Here is a 26,148-nt window from a genome sequence, read left to right on the forward strand (position 1 = left end):
AAGCATGATGTTCTTGCAGTGGTACGATCTTAGAAGAGCTGATCATTTGGGACATCTCAACTCCTTGGGATTAGTCTAGTATTAATTCTTCGAAAAGAAAATATTACCAGACTTTCAAAGGACTATCTTTTACAGACTGCATATGAATTAATTGATCATAGATATCGGATCTATTTATGGGACCTGTATTCTGTTTGGCTTGTTTATTGGTTGACCACTTGCAGCATTACAAGATTGCCTTAATTATTTTAGCTTTATTAGTTGTGATATCTGGTGTTGTAAATGTATCTTTTTTGGCTTTTGCTTCAAGGTTGTTTAAATATTTTCAATTCTTCGTATTTGCACAGAGATTTTTAGGATTGCCTTTTCTCTTTGGATTACAAAGAAACCACTGGGATTTTCATCAGGATTGCCTTGAATTGATATATCAATTGTAGTCAAATTGTCTCTTTCTTTAGGTCTCCAAAGTCATGAGCACCTTTTCCAGATTTCATTGTAGACTCATATTTCACATATTCCACTACACTCATCTTAAAGTATTTTTATTTTAAAATGCTACTCTAAGTACCCAATGCCAGGAAGTCAAGGATGACTCTGAGCGAGACCGTGTGGGTTTCTGAAACTGTAACTGTTGACATTAGTAGAAAGCTCAGTCCTTCTCCCGTGGAGCTGCTGGTGGGTTTGAACTGTTGACAATACTGGTTGCAGCCCCTCAGGGCTCTTCCGCTCATGGAAATGGTAACCCCTTAAAATTCCATTTTTGATGTGATGGCTATTTCTTATATAGAAAAACAATGAATTTTGTCAACTCATATTTTAGGGGTGCTGGCTTATTTCTAATGGTGTTAACTAGTATACATTGTTTTGAGAGTTCTATCTATTCAATTAAGTTATCTGTAAATAAGGATACTTTTCATTTCTTTCTGCACTGATAATGACTTCCCATATCATACTGCACATGAGTGGTGAGAGTAAGCATCCTTTTCACATGCTTGCTTCAGGGGGAAAGTTTAAATAAATCACCACTGAGTACAGTTTTGTTCTTGTGTGAGTATTTTATTTTCAGAAACTTTTACATTAAAAGCCATTTCACTCAATTCTAGTTTGCCAGCAATTTCTTATTGTTATTTGGTATTGAGTTTTATCAAGTTTTTTCTTGCATGTATTGATTAAGCGTATTGTACTAGTGTGGCAAAATATATTGATTGGCTTTTGAATGTTAAATCAGACCCGCAATCTTAGAATAACATCAGTTTGATGATGCATTTCTCTGATGGATCAATTGATTTTGTTTACTAATAACAGACCCTTGTTTTGGATTCATGTAGATTCCCCAGAATGCTTGGATTCCATTTCACACTCTGTGATTGTAATCACTTCTTTTGAAAGTGCTTCATTTCTGCTTGGGATATTTCTCCCCCGCAATGACTTCCTTCAGGAGGTGAGAACTGCTCACATTTGGTTCTCCTGGACCCCCAGGCTTTCTCTGCCCTGGGCCCGACAATTTCCTCACTAGATAATGAGAAGAGGAAGAATACCTGATACTCGCAGCTGGGTTCAATCAATTATTTTTAAATCAAGTGGGACTGTGTTGAATTCTTTTTTTTTCTTTTTAAATAGCGCGGACGCAGTCCCCCACTACCACAAATTCTGCAGTCGAGTTTCCCACATTTGGGGAAATCGCAGGGGTCAGCACACCCGGAGTGCAATGGGTGAGCCTCGCCCTGGGAAACCCACCCTTGTGATAATGCTATCTCCGTGCCAGGTGAGTATGTGTTGAATTCTTTAGGGACATAAACCAATAGTGACTTTAAGATCTTACTCTTCAGTCTCTCTCAATATTACTCTCACTTCAACTCCTTCATGAAGAAAATAAACTACTCCTTTTGAAATGTACAATTCTGCGTTCCTCCAGCAAACAGATTTGGAAGAACTGTAACATGATTTATATGTTTGGCTGGTTAGAGATGACCAGCATATTCCAGATCCACTCCCAAGAGAGATGTGGTGAAGGATGTCACCCCCTTGCAATCGGCAATGCTGTACTTGGTACAGGACAGAACCACAGTCCCCTTGGATTTCCTCCAGTAGTAGTTCATCACACGCCCATTTATCACTTCCAGCTCTCTTATAAAGTTACCCTGACAAATGGTAAAAAATGAGTTTACTTCAATATAGTTGAAAAAAGTAATTTTAACTTTTAGGTTTAATAAATACAAGCCATGTGAAAATTCTCCAAGCAGTGCTTGATTTACCTGAAAAATATCATAGCCACAAGATGCTTGCAGATGCGCAGACTCTTTCTCTTTTAACTTTCAAACATCACTTCCACGTGGACAAAAGTTTTAGCAATCCCACAATTCTAAAGCAGGTATGTCAATTTTTCCCCCCTCTGTACATTTGCATTTCTGATTTGGCTTCACCATAAATTGATAAAACTTCATGGAACCAACAGATGCTGTTTCCAACCATTAGATCCTCACAATTCAGGTGGTTAGAATTCCCTATGTATCTTCTCTTCTTCCACTTCCTGAATTTCTTCGAATTACATTTGACTATAGAACAGAAGCCTAACTTCATGGCTGGTGTTATTTATTTATGAGAAAGGCATCCTTTGTTTCAAAAACACTATTTTCTCTTAAAACATTAATTAATTTACATACAAATCCTTGCCATCAAGTTGATTCCAACCCAAGGCGACCCTGTGCGTTACAGATGAGACTTGTTTCACAGGGTTTACCCGACTTCCATAATTTCTCCAGAAGCAGCTCTCCAGACCTTTACTTCTGCAATGCTCCGGGGTGGGGGGAGGGAGTGTTGGGGGTGGGGGGAAGTCAAGCCCTCACTGGGAGCCCAGCACACAGTGTGTACCACCCACCCGGGGACCTTTTTGTTACCTTTGAAATCCCTCAGCACTTGGTTTACATTTTATTTTTGAGCACTTACTTGCTTTTCTTTGTGTTTCTTTTGGTCGCTTAATATTCCTTTTTCATTCTAAAAGTTTTTATTTTAATAAATTGTGACTTGAGTGAAATTTTTAGCAGAGCAAATTGGTTTTCCATTCAATAAATCCTAAACATTTAGTTTTATGTAAGTGATTGCAATTTTATTTTTTATACTTATATACCTGCAGTGATTTTTCAGATGTTAATATTCTTAAATGATAGGATTCTAAGGCCATTTCCAAATTAAAAATGAATAAAACAAAAATACAATGAATGTGGTATATTATTCAACACAGCTAGGCAAATTCAGCCAACATTTGTTGGTATCACAAGTGTATGTTGCATCAAAGGGGTAAAGAAGAACAAGAACAGAGAGGTAGGTCTGCTAATCAGGGTCCATTGGGAGAAGGCCACATCAACGAAATACTGAGAGTGCTAAGTAATTGTAGAATGAGCCTATGTGAACTCTCAGGCTTCTTTCATTAGCCTCATCTGCACTGTGCCGAAGAGCAAGATGAAGGGGGAAAGGCAGGTGGGAAGACAGTAAAGGAAGACAAGAATAAAAGGGCATACATACGAGTCATAACTATTTTAGATTTCGGCTCAACAATTGTCCTTAAGACGTCGTTGAAACTGAAGTTACAAGTTAGTGCATATTCAGAACCATACTTATTGCAGAATATTTTGCAGAAAATAAAGTTTTTAGGACACTTCTGCAGTTCCTGGAATCCTAGTGGAAACATTATAGTAAATAGCTCCAATAGGTTCAACGGCTTTACCGATAATGCCGTGTCTTTATTTTATCGTTATAGCACCGTATGACTTAAGTGGCTGATATCCCTTATAAAGATATGTATACACCTCAAGCGTGGCAAGACTTCATCTTATTGATTTGGACATATTTTCAGCAGAGACTAGTCCCAGGAGAAGGGTGTCATGCTTGGTAACGTGGAGCTTGGCAGTGAAGAGGAAGGCCCTTGATGAGATGGATTGACGCAGTGGCTGCAACAATGGGCTCAGGCCCAGGAACAATGGTGAGGCTGGTCAAGGGCCGTGCAGTGTTTTGTTTGTTGTGCAAAAGGTTGTTATAGGTCGGAAGCGACTCAAGGGCACCTAAGAGCACCACATGCCCTTTAACCATGTACACATACCTTGACCTCAGTTCACCGAATATGGCAGCTTTATCTCCCCACCTCTTTTGATATGATTTTCATTCCTTATCTCACAATAATTCATAAGAAACCTTCTGATGTCCACTTTCACAAACAAACCTCAAATGATCCATGTATTGTATTATTTTATGTCTTAATCATTTACATGCAACCATATTATTATTTTTATTAAAGTCCTGTCTTTTTTTAAGCATGTCTAAATTTTGTTTTATTGTGTTCCAGACTCCAATTTACCTATTAGTCATGGATTTTAAAAATTCCACTATTTTTTATTATTGAAGGAATATTTAGGACTACACACATCATGCTGTAACATAACTGACGTGCTGTTGTTAGGCCCCGTCCAGTCAGTTCCACCTCACAGCAGCCTACGGACAACTGAATGAAACGCCGCTCAGTCCTGCACCATCCTCACCGTTTTCCTTCAGATTGAGCCCATTGTTGCAGCCACTGTGTCGACCCATCTTGTCATGGGTCTTCCTCTTTTTCTGCCGCCTATCTAATTTTCCAAGCATGTTGTCCTTCTCCAGGGACAGGTCTCTCCTGACAACATGTCCAAAGTACATGAGATAAATTCTCACCATCATTGCCTCTACGGAATATTCTGGCTGTCCTTCTTCAAAGACAGATACTTTTTTGTTTTTTGGAAGTCCATGGTACATTCAATATCTTTAGTTAACACCATGTTTCCAATGAATGGATTTTTCTTTGGTATTTCTTTTTCAATATCTAACTTTCACCTGCATGTGAGGCAATTAAAAATACCACATGGCTTGTGTCAGGCACACAGTCTTCAAAGTAACATCCTTGCTTTTCAACACTTTAAAGAGGTCTTGTGCAGCAGACTTACCCAATGCAACATGTCTTTTGATCTCTGGCCTCTGCTTCATAAGCATCGATTGTGGATCCCAGCAAGATGAAATCCTTGACAATGTTTCTCCATTTATGCTGACATCATCTTTTGGTTCAGTTGTGAAGATTTCTGTCTTCTTTACATTGAGTTGTAATCCATACTGATGACTGCAATCCTTGCTCTTCATCAGCAAGAGTTTCTAGTCTTCCTCGCTTTCAGCAAGGTTGTGTCATTGGCATATCACAGGTTGTTAATAACCTTCCTCCAATTCTGATACCGCATCCTTCTTTGCATAAGCCAGCTTCTCTGATGATGTGCTCAGCATGCAGATGGAACAAGTATGGTGAGAGGACACAACCCTGATTCACACCTTTCCTGATTTTAAACCAAGCAGTGATCTCTTGTTCTGTTCACACCTGTTCCTTCCTCTTCGTTTCTAACTTTTGCATTCCAGTCCCCAGTAATTATCAATGCTTCTTGAATGAATGTATATCAATTTCATGCTGAAGATGTTGGGAGAATTCTTCAGTTTCTGCATTATTAATATTAATGTTTGGTGCATAAATCTGTATAACATTGTATAGATTGGATTTACATGTAAGTGTATAGACATTATTCTATCAGACACAGCATTGGACTTCAAGATAGATCTTGAAATGTCTTTTTTAACCAGGAAGGCAATGCCATGTCTCTTGAATCTGTCATTCCGGCATAGTAAAACATATGATTTTCTGATTCAAAATGACCAATACTAGTCCATTTCAGCTCACTTACACCTAGAATATCGGCTCCTTTAATTTTTTTAAGACTTCAAATTTTCCTAGATTCAGACTTTGTATATTTCAAGCTCCAATTATTGATTGATGTTTTCAGCTATTTCCATTTTAATTCATGCCCATCAGCAAATGGAGAGCCTGAAGGCTCTGCTTCAGCAGGCTTTACTCCGTCCACATCATTATGGTCAATTCGACTGTGAGAAGGCAGCACCTCCTCAGTCATAGTTTGAGTGACTTCTGAGTTGGGTCAATTAGATGGCAGTGGATGTTGAGTTCTGACCTGTGGGGCTCATCTTTTGATGGTACCTTTGACAATGTTCTACTTCTGTTCTCTAGGGTTTCTGTAACTGATGATGTTTCAGTGCTGTCCATGGGGTTTTGAGTTACCAATCCCTCTGAAGGAACAGCTTATTCCTTTTGCTTATTGAATAAAAAAATAAATCTACCCAGTGTAAGTACTATGAATACAATAATATTGTATACCACTATTATATTTTATGAATCATTGATAGTGAAGCTTTCTGCAGGAGAAATGGGAAAACAAGAAAAAGACTTCAGACAGAACTGTATATTGAAGCAGACTCAAACACGTTTTGTGACTCTTTGTGTCTTGCTTCCAAGTTATTTATCATATACCTGTTGTTGCTTGTGTTAAAAAAATGCTACCCTGTGCAGGGCCATGGAGGGTCTTCATGCAGGAGGTGATCCATACAGCTGACAATTTAGCCACAATATTCAAGACTTTCCTATTTTCACACAGAAGATATTTTTTAAATGCTGGTAAATCAAGACACTATATAATTGACAACAAAGGTAGACTTTGTATTTTAGAATTAATGATTTATTTTCCGCTGACTGATAATTTGAAGAAAAAATAACATTACTTGATTTCACACCGAAGCACATTTTCTGAAAAATCTATAGCTCCAGCAATCCACAGAAGTTCAACCTCCTATAAATGGAGAAAAAGAAAGTGGTTTTATTTTCCACTTGTGCTGTATGTGTTTATTTCTTGAAAACATTCTATTTGAAGAGGCTAATAATTTAGGCAAGAAGTATGTGCACTGAAGGTCCCTTGAAGATGTCATAAAAAAGCCATCTCAGGGGACCCAGGTTAGCCATTGCTCTAAGAAGTTTTCTTTTAAAAACAGCTTTCACTGAGAAAGTAGCTGAAGTAATTGCATCTTTTATTTTCTTTCATTGCAGAAAATATCAATACAAACTGCTGGTTTTAAGCATTTTCCATTCTGAAGCAATCTTTATTCTTTTCTATTTCCAGGTTTATCACCAGTTTTAAATTGTTGGATAGAATATGCTATACACACACTTTTCTGATTCAAGAAGTCTCTGAAGAAACACATTTTGTTGTGATCATTGAGAAGTAGGCAAATTACTTCTTCCAGATACTACGATGACCCACCATTTCTCAGCAGGTAATCTGCTCAGACTTCCACCATTTCTTTCATTTTCTCTTACATTATAAGTGAAATAATGAACAAATCTAACTATTTAGAGTTGCTAACACCTCCAATCTCCACTCAATGCTATCAGGAAATAGCTGAAGCATGTTATTAATATTGCATTTTACAAATATAACAGTGTTAATTCTGTACTAGCCTGTTTAATCAAGTACAGACCAAAACCAAATTTTATTTTAACCAAGAAAATGGAAAACCAGTGATAAATATAGATGATATAGATGATATGGAAAAACCATCGGAAAACCAGTGATAAATATAGATGATATAGATGATATGGATAGAGATAGGCAGAGCTAGAGATAGATATTATATATATCGAAATCAGTTGACTTAAAACATTAGCTAAAATATAAATCTAGCAGGTAAGATACTGTAATTAGCTATAAACTTAAGTATAGAAATAAATTCTTTTAAAGTTTCTATTATCGCACTTAAATTTATATCTTAAGCCCTCAAGTTCATGTGGTAGAATAACAATTTGATTAATTCTGGCAAATTGAGTTACTTTTCATATTTCTTGATCAGTAAATGATTTCAGTAAGTTAAATATTTTTATATACCCGTTTAATTTTTCCTGAAGCATATACAAAAATGGGATTAGTTAAGTACCAGGAATTTTCTTTTTTTCCCTTCTTTTCTTTTGAGGGGAGAGCACGAACACAGTCCCCCACTACCACAAATTATGTAGTCGAGTTTCCCACATTTGGGGAACTCGCAGGGGTCAGCACATCCGGGGTGCAATGGATAAGTCTTGCCCTGGGAAAACTACCTTCATGATCATGGTATCTCCCCGACCAGGTAAGTACCAGGAATTTTCTATGACAAAATGTGTGTGTGTGTGTGTGTGTGTGTGTGTGTGTGTGTAAGGGGCTTGACAGCTGTCTTCTGTTTTAGAACTGGCCTTAGCTGAGGATTCAATCCTATCAGGGGTTTAAGCATGATCTCTCCACACCCACATCTTCTGACACGGCTTCCCTTTATAATAACTGTAAGCTTTCTCCTTCAAAGTGTGTTGGTTCTTACTTTCCATCTTGCACCTCAGAGAAGACATTGTCCGTTATCTTCACATGACTCCACAACACACACACACACACACACATTTTGTCATAGAAAATTCCTGACACTCTGCCCCTGACACTCTAAACTACTGTCATCTGACTGGTGAATGTGTTATGTAGCAGAGATCTCCGTGAGTGTTAGACATCCTAGGTCACTACTTCCCCCACTTGCACTACCTCGCACTTTTAGAAGGTAGCTATTGTTGCCTTGCCCTACTCTTGATGTTAGTGTGGTGAAACAGGGACTTCCTAGACAAAAACAAAACTCCAATGTCAAACGTCTTGTTTTCTCTCAAGCTCTTGTTGTTTTCTCAGCTCAAGGGTTTTGGTCTCTTGCGGTGGGAAAATTCAGCCCACAGATGCATGTGTAATGATTGCAGATATAACGTAAAACATTAAATGGTAAACATGGGATGCCTCATCTTTGGATTTTGTTCCCTTTGGTGGGTGGGCTCAAGAATAAGAGCCCTCATGGTACAGAATTGCGGTGTTAAAATGAATGCGGTGGAAACAAAATACCTGTTGGCTAATATCTCACAAGATCGTCCTACTGCACAAACATGCATATTACATGAGGAAAGGAAACACATTACTTCACAAGATCTTTGGAATCCTTAGAAGAACATGACACGGGCCATTTTAAGAGACTACAACATTTAGGGAAATGTAAAGATGATGATACAGAGCTCTTGTCAAAGAGGAGCCAAGAACAAAGGAAGCGAGAGACAACACTTCTAACACGAACAAGGGCCCCTGTGTTAATATGCATGCTCATACCTGTGTAATATCCTGTGAGAGAGGTACGATGCATTTACTTTCCCAGGGAAGAAGCAAATAGCAGAGTGCCTAAGTGCCTTGCCCATGTTCACAATGCTTGGCACAATATGGAGATGAAATGTGAATGGATGCTTACATGATTTCAAATGACTCTTTTAATTACATGATGACTAAGAAAAAGAGAGATTGAAATAACTGAAGATGAAATGGATAGCAATTAACATATAGAAATAATGATGTATAGGGTAAATCTTTTTTTAAAAAACCTTTCATATCCATGGTTATTACATGATTTACACATATTTGCACCTCTCATGTCATTACTTCTATGGTTCCTACAACACTCAATGTCATCTCCCACTAATGCTTATCTCTGTCAACTAACTGGGCTCATCGCTCACGGTTTAGCTCAAATGGCTCCAACCTGATAAACTGTTCCTGTATTTTGATTCTTTTAATTCCCCCCAAACATTTTGGGGAAGATCCTCCATTGTTTTCCCTCTGAGGCAAAGAGAAATGGTCTCTGTATTTGCTTACCTAACATTTTCAGTCTAGTACTATGTTTATTCATGTGCAAGTATAATAATTCTGTCACTGAAAACATTTAGAAAGGATTACAGTTTATTCATTAATTTTCATATTCCCTCATAACACCAGCACAGAAGTTCCTTAATAATAATTTTGTTGGAACATAACTATGTGATAATTATCTCTCTTTTGAATCATTTTATTGGGGACTCATACAACTCTTATCACAATCCATACATCCATCCATTGGATCAAGCACATTTGTACAATGTTGCCCTCATCATTTTCAAAGCATTTTCTTTCTACTTGAACCTTTTGTATCAGCTCCTCATTTTTCCTCTCCCTCCCTCCCCGGCCCCCCTCACTCATGAACCCTTGATACTTTATAAATTATTATTATTTTGTCATGTCTTACACTGTAGCTTCTTAGAATCTGTTACAGCAGAGGTTTTGAATGAAGTCTTATGTAGCCATCTATATTAGTTTTCTTCTATTAAGTGAAACACATACTGCCTGTCATACATGCAGGCAGATTTAGGTTTCCTGATGGACTTTTTGGAAGTTGCTTCTCTCCTGTGACTTGATACCTGGGATGGGACTATTCCCCAGTGATGGCAGGACAGTCTTGAGAGCTAGACCATCATAAGTCAGGCATGCTAAAAAGTGTTATGGCTAGTGTCAAGATTTCTATATTTATATGTATTAAGAGTCATTTCAACTATATGGACATCTACAAAATCTCAGGGATTATTTACAGGAGAAATAAACTGTACTTCTAAGGTAATCATAATATAAGTAACCCAAGTTTAATATCCATAGCTGTAGAAAATTGATTCTAAGACTTCAGGATTCCTTGGATCACAAAAATTCCTAAGAGAAAAATATTCTCTAAAATAAAAGCATTTGAAAGCAATATTTCCTATTACTCTTGTCCCACAGAGGAAGTATCACCTAATACCTATATACTATGCGAAAAGTCATGAGTGACATCTCTGGAAAATAGGGAGCCAGAAAGATACAGATTTTCACAAGTGACCAGAACACATGAACTATTTAAAGATTACAGAGATGACATATTAGTTTTTCTGAGGAAAATAAATATTTGAATCTAATAATATTTTTATTTGAGTATGAATATCAGCAACTATTGGTTCCCTAAATCAAACATACATTTTAAAAGTTACACTCAGAGCTTAGTTTTGAAACTAAGTCCTCAAGATTTGCTGCCAATTTTTACATTAATAGAAATGATATTTAAACCTAACATTGAGAGTATCCAATTCACTTCTCCAATATTCTAAAAAGGGGTTTTTAAAAAGCATTTCTTTAGACAGTTTACTATAAACAAGTGAAAAGCAATAGAAAATATGGTTAACTGGTGGTTTTTGAATGTGTACTTTTGAAAAATGAAATCTCTTCAATTAACTTCTGAAACTACTTGAATTATCCAAAGTCAACTTACACTGAAAAACTATATATATATATATATATATATATATATATATATATATATATATATATATATATATTATATAATGAGAATCCCCAGGTCAGCTCATGAAAGAGTGCAAATTTATATTCAATTGACACACTTATTTGTTAAACTTTCAGAATTATAGACAAATATACGAATCAAATAGTTTGAACTTGGCAGTATAATAACCTTATTAATTGTGTTTAATAATTTACCTATGTCTATTTGCATTAAAAAAACAACTCAATGCTACATCAAAAGTAGATAGCAGTGAACTGTGTGCTTTCTTTTCTTCATCTAAAATATTGGCAATGCACTTACTGAAAGAAAAAATTAAGTGAAAATAAATAGAGATAAATCTAGGGAACGAGTTGAACTTACACTGTGTTTTCTTTGTAAAAAGCTTTAAAATATTATGTATTCTTGGATTTCATGCATAGCTAGTAAGCAAAGACTGACCACAGTAACAGGCAAACAGAGGTCATTTTATTTAGTACTAATTACTAAGTACTCAGTCTGTGTTTGAAACAGCACATTGCTAGGGCTAACAGGCAAATTGCCCTTCTAAGATGATTTTATCTTGATTAGGTAATGAGAACAGTTCGCATTGACGTATTCATAAAGCCCTGGGCAATCAAGAGTGCACACTTTGACCTCTGAAAGAAGAAGGAGAAAACCGGAGAGCTACCAGGAGGTGCAGCATTTGAAAGAATGTTGAAGAGTAGAGTGAAAATGAAGTGAGAAGTGGGAACAGTAAATAAGGAACTCTTGGCTCTCCTTTCAGTCATCCACTGCTGTTCCTTTCATGATTCAACGCCATAGGACCCACGTCCCTGACTCAGTGCCGTAGGACGCACGTCCCTGACTCAATGCCGTAGGACCCACGTCCCTGACTCAATGCCATAGGACCCACGTCCCTGACTCAGTGCCGTAGGACCCACGTCCCTGACTCAATGCCGTAGAACCCACGTCCCTGACTCAGTGCCGTAGGACGCACGTCCCTGACTCAATGCCGTAGGACCCACGTCCCTGACTCAATGCCATAGGACCCACGTCCCTGACTCAATGCCGTAGAACCCACGTCCCTGACTCAGTGCCATAGGACCCACGTCCCTGACTCAGTGCCGTAGAACCCACGTCCCTGACTCAGTGCCGTAGGACCCACGTCCCTGACTCAGTGCCATAGGACCCACGTCCCTGACTCAGTGCCATAGGACCCACGTCCCTGACTCAATGCCGTAGAACCCACGTCCCTGACTCAATACTATAGGACCCACGTCCCTGACTCAATGCCATAGAACCCACGTCCCTGACTCAATGCCATAGAACCCACCTCCCTGACTCAATGCCATAGGACCCACGTCCCTGACTCAATGCCATAGAACCCACGTCCCTGACTCAATACTATAGGACCCACGTCCCTGACTCAATGCCGTAGGACCCACGTCCCTGACTCAATGCCATAGAACCCACGTCCCTGACTCAATGCCGTAGGACCCACGTCCCTGACTCAATGCCGTAGAACCCACGTCCCTGACTCAATGCCGTAGGACGCACGTCCCTGACTCAATGCCATAGGATCACGTCCCTGACTCAATGCCATAAGACCCACGTCCCTGACTCAATGCCGTAGGACCCACGTCCCTGACTCAATGCCATAGGACCCACGTCCCTGACTCAGTGCCGTAGGACCCACGTCCCTGACTCAGTGCCGTAGAACCCACGTCCCTGACTCAGTGCCGTAGGACCCACGTCCCTGACTCAGTGCCGTAGGACGCACGTCCCTGACTCAATGCCGTAGGACCCACGTCCCTGACTCAGTGCCGTAGGACCCACGTCCCTGACTCAGTGCCGTAGAACCCACGTCCCTGACTCAGTGCCGTAGGACCCACGTCCCTGACTCAATGCCGTAGGACCCACGTCCCTGACTCAGTGCCGTAGGACGCACGTCCCTGACTCAGTGCCGTAGGACCCACGTCCCTGACTCAGTGCCGTAGGACCCACGTCCCTGACTCAGTGCCATAGGATCACGTCCCTGACTCAGTGTCGTAGGACCCACGTCCCTGACTCAGTGCCGTAGGACCCACGTCCCTGACTCAGTGCCGTAGGACCACTGAGAGACACAGGCTTTGAACTGGCTGAAGTTTGCAAGCTGGAAGGGGAGAATTCTACCACTGTACCACCTCTGACTCTCTGTGGAAATCTGCTTTAATCGGTATGTCCCAATCATTCTTCGACCTAGGCTTTGTTACACACACACACACACACACACACACACACACACACACACACACACGAAAAATGAGAGGCTTGAACTATCTAATCTCAAAGGGCTCTCTAAATTCTAAAATTCGTTTTTGATGTCTAATGAACTTGGTAAAGCACAGTGTATGTAAACTTGTCCAGCCTAGTTTCATGAACATGTTTCTAGAAACTAGGTCATGATGACATACCTACCTTAGGAACATTCTCATATCTTTTGGGGGGAAAATCACTTTCAGAAAGATTGAGGTCCCCGAGGTTTCTCTTCTTGAGTTTGTTCTGAAGGACTCGTCAGAAATTGTTCATTGAAGTACAACAGAGTGTTCAAGATAAGTCGAATACCAGGCAAAAAGAATCATGAATAATTCCTTAAATGAAAACACTTAAAAATAAAGCAAAAGATCCCTTACATCCTTTGGGGGGAAAAAGAGAACTAATTCTGGGCAGCAGGTCTCTGATCAAGTGTCAAAGAGACTTTTGGGCCAGTGGGGAGGAGTCAGAGATGATGCCTATAGATGAAAAATCAAACCCTACTCCTCAGGACCAAGCTTTTAAGAATTCTTTCAGAGGGAAATCAAGCCTAGAGTGAGTGCCTTTCACCTGGGGGTTGAGCCTAAATGAAAGAAGAAGATGATAAAGAGAGAGCGAAGGGATTAAGAATCAGTTAAAGTGCACATCTCTAGCTTGCAAATTGAGATGTCTTCAAGAGGGACACGTCAAAGTTTGCGCTTAGTTGGAAATACAGTCAAGTTTCGTTAAAAATGAGATCATTGAGTTGCAGTCTATGTCATTTGTTAAACTACTGCACAGTGCCACAAAGCCAAGACAGAAGTTTGACCTATCTACTCCGTCCACTCCTGGGGAAGCACACACTTTACTGAAGGCCTGGACTGGGCACAGGGAGCTGTCACGTTACTTTAAAATACATGGCTTAACATGTTCTTTGGACAGATGAAGAGAAGTATGCTCAGAAGCACATGGTGCTTTGACTTGAGAGGCCCCAGTGACGTTGTGCAAGCATAGACTTTGGTCATAATCAACTCGAATGCCTGCCTTCAGTGAACGATCACACATGCTGAGTAATCTTTGGTTAAAGTAAAAAATAAGACGCCATCTTTTAATCTACTTACATCACCGTAAGCAATGTTGCAATGCTCTTGTCTGACAGCAAGTCTATTCACATTCCTGGATAATGGCCAGAGGGGATTCACCGAAGGCTAAATCCATGTGGGAAGCCTGCCAATAGATTTTGGATGTCCACTGTCATTCACAGCCTTCTGCAAACCAGGTGCTCAGAATTTAAACTCTGAAGCTCTTCCCTCCTCCAGATCTCGATTTTATTACTTACAGTCCTTGGATCATGCAGACTGGTGGGCTTCTTCTGTGTGGATTTAGTTGACAGCTCACTGTAACACCTTATCATTTGATCTCTTTTTGACTCATTTTAAAGTTGTTTCAGTTTTTAATATTGTCTGCTTTTCCGTTAGGGGTGTTCTCTGTTCTGCTTTGTCTGTGTTGTTGGCTTTTCTTTTGGTTGTTGTTTCTCCTTCTTGTTTTGCATGATTTTCTCTCATTAAAACCCAGGAGAGGTAAAGCTATAGAGATGGTTACTGGATTAATAATTACCTTGGGACATTGCAGGGGAAGATGGGGGAGGAGGGATGGGGAGCTAACAACAGGAGCATGAGAAAGAAGGAAATGTCCTGAAATTGATTGTGGTGAGGACTGCACAGCTCTTCTTACTATGACTGAACTATCTAATTGCATAACATATGCCAATAAAACCGTACAAGTGCAGCTTGAGAAATGGCTACAGTGCGATGGGGCAGACTTGGGATGGTGTGGCAAGAGCAACAAGACACTGGGGGCTTTTTGTTTGTTTGTTTGTTTTTCCTAACGACCTGCTGCTAGCTGCTGTCATATCTCAGGGAATTTCTCTGATTCTTGGTTTATCTCTATATCTCATATAAATTTGATTCAGTCAGTTCTCTAATATTCCCTCCTCTCTCACTGGATCACACTGAGCTCTACATATCTAGTTAGATTTAATTCCTATATCAATAAGCCTCTGATATCAGTCATCAAAAGCAAAAAAAAATACTGCATCATTTAAAAATCCACGTCACCCCCCTCCAGAAGGGGACTGTTTTACATGTACAGCGTTCCAACAATCCATTTCTATTTGCCTGCCCTGCCGCTAGCTTTGAACGTGACCTCTCTGCCATATTACATGGGCTCAAAGTGTCATCTTATAGGGATTTGGGAACTTCCATTTATACACCCACAGTAATCACCTGAAGTTGCCATGAGGAAAGTTTTCCTCACAACAATGCACCTGTTCATTCTCTGAATATATTAAAGTTGTCTACACATTTTTGTTGGGAAGCCTTACCCTATCCACCCTATAGCTCTGACCTTGCCCCTACAGACTTCATTTTGTTACCCAACCCAACCTTGTGAACACAGTGTGAGTCCCGTGAGGACACAATGTGCCATTTTGTCATGGTGTAAACTGGAGAATTCTTCATGGAAAGTTACAGAAATAGAAAGATTGCCTTCAGAAATGTATAGACCTACCTGGAAGATATGCCAAGAAACAAGTTTCATCTTTTGATATTTTTGTTTAATAAATGTTTTTATGATTTGTAGCAATACTTTGACTTATCCTTGTTTATCCCTAAGACAATGAGTTAAGTGACAGCTAGGAAGCCAGAGAGAGAGAAATAGGTCATTTCTTAATAATGCAAGAATATGTTATTATAGCTAATTCCTAACGCAAAAGAAAGAGCTAACTGTGGCTGGATGAATTAAATGTTCTCTTATTTTTGTTTTACTGAAAAACATGTAGATATCTAAAGTCATTTACTGCATGTGCCATTAACGTGGTAACTTGTTTTCCATGTGCCAAGAGCAAATATTCCACAAAATACTAGATTAGGCAAAAGCTGCTTCAGCATTGCTTGCCATTCACTTTTGCCAGATGGTTCCCTTTCAGCATGATACCTCAGTTGATGATATAAGAGACCTAAAAAATAGCTGAAATCAGATAGTTCCACCAAGCCAAGACCTGTGATTTTCTGTACTTTGTATTTTGGAAAATTTAAACATAAAAAAATCAAGCCTTTAATAGCATGAGTACTCATCCAGTTTAAACCACGACCAGCATTTGCTTCATGTGCATTCAACCCCAGATTGTTTGGCAGCAAACTTGACCTACTGTCCTTTTTATATACACGCATTCTAGCAGGCATGCCTCAAGAATAAAGTTTCAGTGTTCAAGTGAAACAACAAATGTTATCATCACATCTAAAAGCACTAACAATAATGCTTTACCATCACTAAATATCCAACTATTGGCCAAATTTCTTTGATTGTTTCACAAATATCCTTCTTTACTGGCTGTCCAAATATGCAGTATAAACTGATCACCGTGCTGGCATGAACACAGTGTGACTGTGGAATATGGTACCAGGAGTGGAGTTTTCAGAAGCAAAATCCTAAAGTAAAGCATATTCCTACTGTCAAGGGCATGCTAAGCCATGGAGAAGAGTTTGGACACCTAGGATAACAATGACAACCCCTTCAAACACGGAGAAATACTAGAATTTGGATAAAACTAACGAGAGGTAGAAAAGTTTTCATGGGGAAAAAGGAGGCCACGTGTGTTATACTTTGCAAACTTCAATATTCACATTTAATTTTTTTCCCTGTGAGAATTAAAGATGGAGGCAGTGTAGGACCTTGGGGAAAGCCACTTTTGAATTTGGCCAGTCAGAAGAGCGTGAGCCTAAAGAGGGAAAAAAAGGTTAAAAAAGGTGAGACTATAATTAATTAGAGTTGCCTCCACAAGGGAAAGGGAGAGGGAAAAGACAGAAGAGTTTACAGAATTTCGTGTATGTTGGCCAGGCCAGATTATCTGGGAAGTAGCAGACCAAAATCAAGGAACAACCGTCAGGCCATGTGTGTGCCCTGAGGGCAAGAACATTATTCTGATCAACGAAAGCAGTAGCTATTGGAAACACTAACTCAGGTGACAGCGCATGAACATTAAGGCTTGAATAAATGAAAACAAAAAGGACTGATGAATCATAACTAGACATTGGGTTTGAAGACCAAATCATGAAAACAACAAACAGCAAACACCACCACCACAATCACCAGGAACCCAAAACAAGAATTTATAAAGCAAATCTAAAAGAAGATAAAGTTACGGAGTCTTAAGGACATCTCTGCCACCAGAAAAGTGGGTGATTTTAACTCATAAGTCTCTGTTCATGATAGAGCAAATAGAAAAACAGGGGAAGGATATGTAGGATTTAAGTAAGATAATCAATATGTAAGATGTTAACCAGCGGCAGCATCAAGGCACTCCCGGTCTTCTGTACCTGTTTAGATTCTGTTACTCTTACAGCGATGTGAGGGGGGAAATCGTCCACATAGGGACTTTCTGACAGCCAACACTAGAAATCTTCCAGAAGATATAGACCTGTTTTGTGGGTCATTGCAGGACCGGGATTCTGGAGAGCGAGACAAGTACTTACTTTGAGTGCAATTCATTTTTCATTGTTGGGAATTTTTACTATAAGGTAATAGTCCTCTGTTTTTCAAGAAAAGAAAACCAGTTCAACAGGTGGGGAACGAGTTCATAGGCAACACCTACAGATCACACAATTCCCGACCTGAGGCTCCCGGAGAGGTAGGAGACTCCAGCCCCACTTGTGTGAGTTGAACGGGAAATGGCGTGGGAATAGTACCGCAAGGTCTGGACTCCTAACTACGTCCTCTGTCTGTGGAAGCCCGTGGATTCTCAGTGGGCAGTGCAAAGAAGCTTTACAGAGCCAGCAACTGAAATTTCTTGTCATTTTCGAAGGTGCGTTCTGAAGTGACTTTTTAGCATTATGGAAAATCAGAATTGGCAGTTTAGTTTGAGCGCGTTTCTGCCACAGAAAACATTTTTCTATCGTCGTATATGCTTTAGATTGATTTCAGCTGTAAAATTATAATCAGAGTACAAGGAAACTGGAAAAGAGAGCCATCCAGGAAACGTTAGATATCTAAGGGGAAAGGAGCCAATTGGTTTATCTTTTCATGGCTCCTTAAACCTAATGCATTTTCAGACAGAATGAGTTTGCCTATTTTATATGTATTGAAAGTATATTTCTAAAAGACGTATAGATCATTCCTTCTTTAGTTCTCACAGTTGCCTAAATGTCTAGGATGCCCGCACTCAGTTGTAGACCAGCTTACGTGCTTACACTCGTTTCTCGGAACAACCATAGAAGGTTTTGGCTCCAGAAGAAGGGCGGATGGACTAAAAGCAGTCACACTCTTGCGTGCTTGTTCTTTCGCAGGCTTGGTGAAGCTGGTTTCTAGAACCCTGGCTGCCTACTGTGCTCACTGCAGTCTCGAGACCAACATCTCACTTCCTAGGGTTCCAATGAGGACTGAGTTTGCCTAGCACACAGTCTGTGATGTTATTTCCCTTCACATTCCCATCCTCCTGGGTTCATGTGAATAGCACTGGGATGTTTCCTCTGAATCTTTCCAAGCTCTTTTAAGGAAATTAGCTTTCAAAAGAGTTGATGATTAATACTTACCTATCAAATGAGATAGGTACATGACTACATGGAAGAGAAGCTGGCATTGGTATTGGAGGAAAGCTGATTACCAAACTTTGATATGCAAATGACACAGACTTGCTTGCTGAAAATGAAGAGGACTTGTAACACTTGCTGATGAACATCCCAAGCTGTGGACTTCAATCTGGATTGTAATGCGATTTAAAGTAAACAAAATACTCACAACTAGGCATGTAGGCAACCTTCTCTTGAAGTCGTCAAGATTTGCATTGTGTTTAGACTCACCATCAATGCTCATGGAAGAAGCAGTCCATAAATAAACAATATATTGCATTGGGCACTGCCACTGCGTGTGCAAGACCTGTTTAAAGTTTTGAAGAGCAAGATGCCACTTTAAGGAAGTAGGTACACAGGTGCCATGGTCTGTTTAATCACGTCACGTGCCTGTGAACGTTGGACAAGAAAGTAAGGAAGACCAGAGGGGAATTGATGCATTTGCGTTAGGGTGCTGGCCGAGGATATTAGAAGTACCACAGGCTGTGAGAAGAACAAACAGATCTGTCTGGAAAGAAGTGCAGCCAGAATGCTCCTTACAAGCAAAGAAGGAGAGCCTTCAGCTCACGTGTTCTGGACATGCTATTTGGAGCCACCAGTCCTGGAAGAAGGACGTCATGCTTGGTAAAGTGGAGTCAGGAAAAAAGAAGATCCCCAGTGAGATGGATTGACATCGTGGCTTCCATAAGGGGCTCAAGTACAACAACGATCGTAAGGATGATGCAGGTTGGGCAGGATTTCCTTCTGTTACACACAGGTCACAGCTACCAGCAGCAGCAGCAGCGAAGGAGAACCTTAATAACCTCAGACAGCAAGCTGTCGTAGGCCCATTAGAACTAGCACTGTGGGCACACCTGGTATAAATAACAGGAAAGGAGGTGAGTCCACAGCCAGAGCTAAAAACCGATCTTCCATCTTTATATTCAGCCACCCTGCAAATGAATTCCTTGGTCTATAAGAAGACAAATAAGCAAAGAAGCAAAAGCATTTGACGTTCATTATGAACTCCCCATGTCTACCTTTCGAGAGGGGAAATTATTTAACTTCTTATCCAGATTTTAGCATTTGTGTAAGCTTCAGTCATCATATACACTCTTCAGGTTTTAACCACCGTTAGTTCTTAGTGATGGCCACCTTCTGAACATCCAAGCAAGGAGGACCATACTGCGAATTCCCGAAAGACAACTCCAGCAAGGGAGTGAAACAATCACCTCAGCTGGATTTTACATGTTCACAATATATTTCCTCAACATTTTGACAAAAAGCACTTATTGAGAATCTATAATATGCCAGACACTTTATTAGCACTGCAGAAACAACCGTGAAAAAACAAACAAAAACCAGACCAATAATACCTGCAAAACAAAACAAAAACCCTTGCGCTCAATGGACTGGCTCTTCGGAGAAGGAGGGAGGCAAGCTGACAAGACATTCAATAAATAAGGGGAAGAAATACAGTGTGTTAGGAAACACAAGCTCGATTGAGAAGAATAAAATTTGTGTGTGTGTGTGTGTGTGTGTGTGTGTGTAGTGAATGGGAGTGTTTCTGTTTTAGAATTACTGTGATGGCAGTTGAACAACAACAAAAAGATGAGAGGAAGCAAGCCCTGAGCATATTGAAAGGAAAATATTCCAGGAAGGGGAATTGCAAGGGTTATGTAGAGGACGGGCGCTTGCAATGTTCAAAGCAATAAGAACACCAGTGTCGTTGGACCGAGCGAGAGAGGGCTACTGAGGTCTGGAGTGAGGTGGTGTGTGTCTGTAGGCCATTTGTCTTCTTTCTCTGCTTGACGAAGGTTATGTCTAGAAAATTCCAAACCAAACCACTACCATTGAGTTGATCCTAACTCATAGACACTCTATGAAGTTTCTGAAACCGTACAGCAGACAGCCTCAACTTTTTCCTGAGGAGTGGCTGAGGGGTTTTGAACAGCTGACCTGATGGTATTAGCTCTGAGCTCAACCCACAGCACCTATAGGATTTCTTGGTTAGATAATTACATTGAGAATATTCTTAGAACTCTTGTGGCTAAGTAAATAAATATCCTCATTTTGTTGAATCACAATTAAAACAAACAAAAAACCAACAGCAGAGAATAGGATCACTGAGTTAGAATCAACTTGACCCTTTTGGGGAAGAAAAGTGTTCTTTATTAATAAATTTCTAAACAATGTATGCTTGTGGTGTGCAAATAATATCACTCAATAGCACTGGTACTCAACCAGAAGTTTCACAACCACTCTCTGAGTGCTGGACTAATTGGTGCATAAAGATTTATGCAAATATCCTGGGAAAACTTGCTTGCCTTGATGCTGTGATTCTCTACTGTGTTTTTTTTAGCACCTAAGTATAAACTAGTTTTCTATCTTTCAGTGAATTGATGTGGTGCCTGAACTCCGTTAAAATAATCCTGTTTTCTTAGTGTAATCTAAGGTGATTGTAAGATTTATCACCCCAAATAGAACATTGTCGTAGAGGACAAATGGGAAACTGGATGGACATAAATCAGGACTGTCCTGGACAAACAAGAATGCATGAGTCCCAAGATAGATCGAACATGGGCTCTGGAGTAAAGAGCAGACCAAGAATTAAATCACAGCCTCACATCTTACTCCCTTTATGCACTTCAGCATATTACACAGTTTGTTTTAGGTCCACAAAGTAGTATTACCCAACTTATGGTTTTCTTGGGAGGAATTTTTCAGATGAAAACACATCCTTATCTAGTGTAGAGACATTTTAGAAATGGGATCTAAGAATATCTGTGGGCAATCATGTTGAGAGAGAAATTCACTTATTGAAGTTGCTGCCAGGGGATTGCTAAAGACCTTGCTGGGCTAAGACCACAGCAGCGTTGAACTGAAGTAACTTAGGACGCAGCAGTGCAACTCACAGTGACTCTAAGGATGCGCTGGCCTGCGTAACTGTGCAATGCTTATTCTTTAGCTAAAATTATAATATTGAAGTGGCAGAATCATGAAAAATAGTACCCATTAGTCATAATATTGGAACAATGTACCTTGAACTAGAGGAATAATTGACGATTATAGGTATCCCATCAATTGGTTTACAATGGTAAGTTTAGATATAGGGCACTCCGTTTGGGGAAGAAAAGGTTTAAAATGATCTCCCCTCCTTTTACAATTATTGTCCAGTGCTACAAATACTTGAAACACATTTGACCCCCAAATTTTTTACACTCAGTTTCATCAGAAGAGGTTGAAATGCTTATGGGACACTCTAGCCCGGTAGTTCTCAACCTTCCTATGCTGTGACCCTTTGACACAGTTTTCTTCATGTTGGGGGACCCCCAACCATAACATTATTTTCATTACTGCTTCATCATTGTAATTTTGCTATTTTTATGAATCGTAATATAAATATCTGATATGCAGGAGGTATTTTCATTGTTACAAATTGAATATAATTAAGGCATAGTGATTAATCACAAAAACAATATGCAGTTATACATAGTGAAATAGTTATTTGTAATTACAAATAAATGAGTTTGTCTTGAAACATGGTGTAGCATGAGTAACTGTATTCATGATGGGTACTCGTATGTGGGTGTATCTGCAGGTGGCGGACCTGCCTGGAGGCGGATAGTGGATAGGTGTCTAGGGTCCTAAGACCATTGGAAATATTGAAAGGGTCAGTCTACCCCCAAAAGGGGTTGCAGCTCACAGGTTGAGAACCGCTGCTATAGCCTCTTGGGATTTAATAGTATGTTCAATTTTTATGTCAAATGCAAATTTTGGGATTATTGAAACAGGTTCTATGATAGCTGCTATTAAAATATTCTCTTTCCAAGTTTTAACTGAGTCTTTCTCTACATTTTAAAATCATGTTCATTCAAATCAACCTGCCTCTCTTTTCCAGAATTGATCGTCCAAATTTGACATTTTGCTGCATCTCAACCACAATCGGCTCAATACATTAATTCGTGTTCCCTGATACTATGTTAACAAATCCATTTCTATTTATTGCTTTTATTTCCTTCTCACTCCTACAGTGTCTAATGTTATATCTTAAGCTATTCTCTATGAAATCCATGTCATAGAAAGTTATCACAATTTTAATAGTCATCATTCCCCATCAATATTTTTTTACTTTATAGAATATGTAGTCTATAAAATATAAAAATTAAGAATTTACCAATATTTTGAGATGTCAATAATTTGCATATTAAATAGCTTCAAATATTGTACTCCTTCCATGGAAAGCCTTTGTTTAACTATGGCAAAAACTTGGAGATTAAATAAATATCTGTATTTCAATAAAAAGTTCCCTTTGCTTCCCAGTTATAATTTAAGTCAATTAAATATTTTTTTAAATTTTCAGTACTTGTGCCTAGAAGCAAGCGATGTAGTATTGTGCTTTCATACATACGAATAGTCATATTCTAAATATGGGTTACATGTTGGGCTGCTAACCGCATGGTCAGCAGTTAGAAACCGCTAGCTGCTCTGTAGGAGGAAAATGAGGCTTTCTATTCCTGTAGTTACTTCTCCCCAGAGGCCTTTCTAACTTGTCCTCCTATGGTCACTATCAGCTGGAATCCACTTGCGGGCCATGGGTTTGGGTGTTGAGCTTAAGTATTCATAATACTAACTCTATGAATAATGATCACATGAAAGGGTGTTCTTCACCTTGCCAGGTATTGTTCTAGTTGAACTTCACGGCTACACAGCTTTCCTCTAGTTCTTTGGCGCTTCTTTCCCCCCACTATCATGACCTCAACTCTACTTTACAAAACAGCTTAGACCAGAGCATGCACACTGCTCCAGATAAGAGCCAGCAACACAGGGAATCCAGGATAGATAAACCCCTCAGGGCCGACAAGGAGAGTAGAAATATGAGGAGGATTAGGGGAGGGTGGGGGGAGAAAGAGGGAATGGATCACAAGGATCAACCTAGAACTTCCTCCCAGGGGTATGAATAGTGGAAAAGTGGGTGAGGGGTGAAGGAGGATGATATAAAATATGGAAAAATAATCTACAACTTATCAAGGGCTCATGAGGGAGGGCAGTGGGGCAGGGCGGGGAAGAAAATGGGAGCTGATATCAGGGGCTCACGTGGGAAGAGAATGCTTAGAAAATGATGATGGCGGCATATGTGCAAATGTGCTTGACGCACGGGATCAATGTATGGGCTGTGATAAGAGATGTAAGAGCCCCCAATAAAAGTATTTAATAAAAAATTAACAAATGAAAAAGTAACAAGCCCCCCCCCAAATTAACATAGTCCTTTATTTGAAGGGATCTCTAAAAATTTCAAAGGTGACATATGAAACTCTATGTGAATCTAAAACACGGCTGAGCATTATTAATTACTATATTTATTTTAAAAATATGAATACAATTAGGTCTCAAAAACAAGATATTTCTTTGTAATGGGTTTTAATTGATTATATTTGCGGAATGAATGAACACATTGTAGCATTATGCTTAAACTTGTGAAGGCAGAATAAGAGCTGAGGTCTTCCTTTCAGAAAACACACTCTGCAGAGAGAGAGGAGAACCTCTCAGATCAGGAGATGCAATCAACATCTGTTTCCTATTAAAGAAGATATTCCATTATTGCTAAGGCATGTATCAACACATTTTATTGATTGATTTATTTTTCCTGAGTATTTAAAAATATTTTATTGGGGGCTCATACAGCTCTTATCACAATCCATCCATCCATCCATCCGTCCGTCCGTCCATCCATCCATCCATCCATTGTGTCAAGCACATTTGTACACCTGTTGCCATCATCATTCTCAAAACATTTTCCTTCTACTTGAGCTCCTGATATTGGCTCTTCATTTTCTTCCCTCCTTTCCCCACCCTCTCTCCCTCATGAGCCCTTGACAATTTATGAATTGTTATTATTTTTTTATGTCTTTGACTGATGTCTTTCTTCCCCCACTCCTTTTTTGTCCGTCCCCCTGGGAGGGGGTTATATGTAGATCATTGTGATCGGTTCCCCCTTTCTCCGTCCACCTTCCTCTCCCCCCTCCTGGTATCGCTATTCTCATTATTGGTCCTGAGGGGTTTATCTGTCCTGGATTCCCTGTGTTTCCAGCTCTTATGTGTACCCATGTACATGATCTGGGCTAGCTGGATTTTTATTTAATCATTTTATTGGGGGCTCAAACAACTCATCACAATCCATACATACATCAATTGTGTCAAACACATTTGTTCATTTGTTGCCCTCATCATTCTCAAAATATTTGCTCTCCACTTAAGCCCTTGGTATCAGCTCCTAATTTCCCCCATCCCTCCACACTATCCCTCCCTGACATCTAGTCAGTCTAACTCATAGCCACCCCCCCCCCACCCCCTGTCATCTGGTCCGTCTAGCTCAGAGCTAGCCCACAGGGCAGAGAAAAACTGCTCCTTAGAATGTTTGAGCCTGTAAACCTTCATTCCCTGGAGCAGAGGCGGACAGTTTGCCTTCTGACCTTGCGGAGATTTACAGCTCCTCGCTTAAAACTCCTTAAACTTTAACCCACCGAGACCTGTTTATTCTTGAGCAATTGCCACACAGGCAAACACCACCAGAAATGCCTCAGATTCGTCATTTGATTTTTAGTTAATTTTTGGTCCTTGCCTGTTTAGAAACCTTTCGCTGTTGCCAAATTTTCACAAACCCACCTCCACGACTCCCAGTTTAAGACCCCGTCAAAGGGCTCATCACACATGCTCAGCACAGACTTATTTTGGGACTGGGATCGGAGCAAATCCATGGGTAGAGGGGGACGTTGTGTTCACTTATTTGATAACAACTTCACCTGTAGAATAATGCACTTAATGTTGTTGCTATTTTGCTGAAGATGTCTACCTTATGCTCACAGAATCTAGGATGTAAATTTTCCATTATTAACTCATATGTGAAATTTTAAACTTAATGATTTCTGGACAAAATTTGTAAAAATCAGCTCACATAATGTAACATGGACCTGACAGAATAATTTAGCTTTTGTGTTAACAACTATGTATGGGAAATGTTTAACATGATGCAAGAAAATAAATCAGAATCTTCTTGTGAGATGTGATTTCAGCAAAGTAGGCTTGGCCTCTTGGGGAGAACTGGCCCTCTGGCACCATCTACTGACTGTGTGGCTTTATTTTCAAATAAAATCGCATGCAGATTAGGATCCAAAGACTGAAACATCAACTTCTGGAGCTCTTTTTTCAT

General features: G+C 39.7%; 1 protein-coding gene and 2 non-coding genes across 3 annotated transcripts in view; all 3 read right to left on the minus strand.

Moving 5' to 3' along the window:
* RALYL (RALY RNA binding protein like) overlaps nt 1–26,148 on the minus strand; it is a 446,351-nt gene that overhangs the window by 275,274 nt on the left and 144,929 nt on the right. The gene's annotated exons all lie outside the window — the stretch shown is intronic.
* Nucleotides 1,611–1,773, minus strand: LOC142449372 (U1 spliceosomal RNA). The gene has a single exon (XR_012784567.1). It is a non-coding gene; the product is annotated as a U1 spliceosomal RNA (small nuclear RNA).
* On the minus strand, nt 7,870–8,033 carry LOC142449757 (U1 spliceosomal RNA). Its single transcript, XR_012784869.1, has one exon. It is a non-coding gene; the product is annotated as a U1 spliceosomal RNA (small nuclear RNA).

This window comes from Tenrec ecaudatus, chromosome 5, assembly GCF_050624435.1.
Source record: "Tenrec ecaudatus isolate mTenEca1 chromosome 5, mTenEca1.hap1, whole genome shotgun sequence".
NCBI lineage: Eukaryota > Metazoa > Chordata > Mammalia > Afrosoricida > Tenrecidae > Tenrec > Tenrec ecaudatus.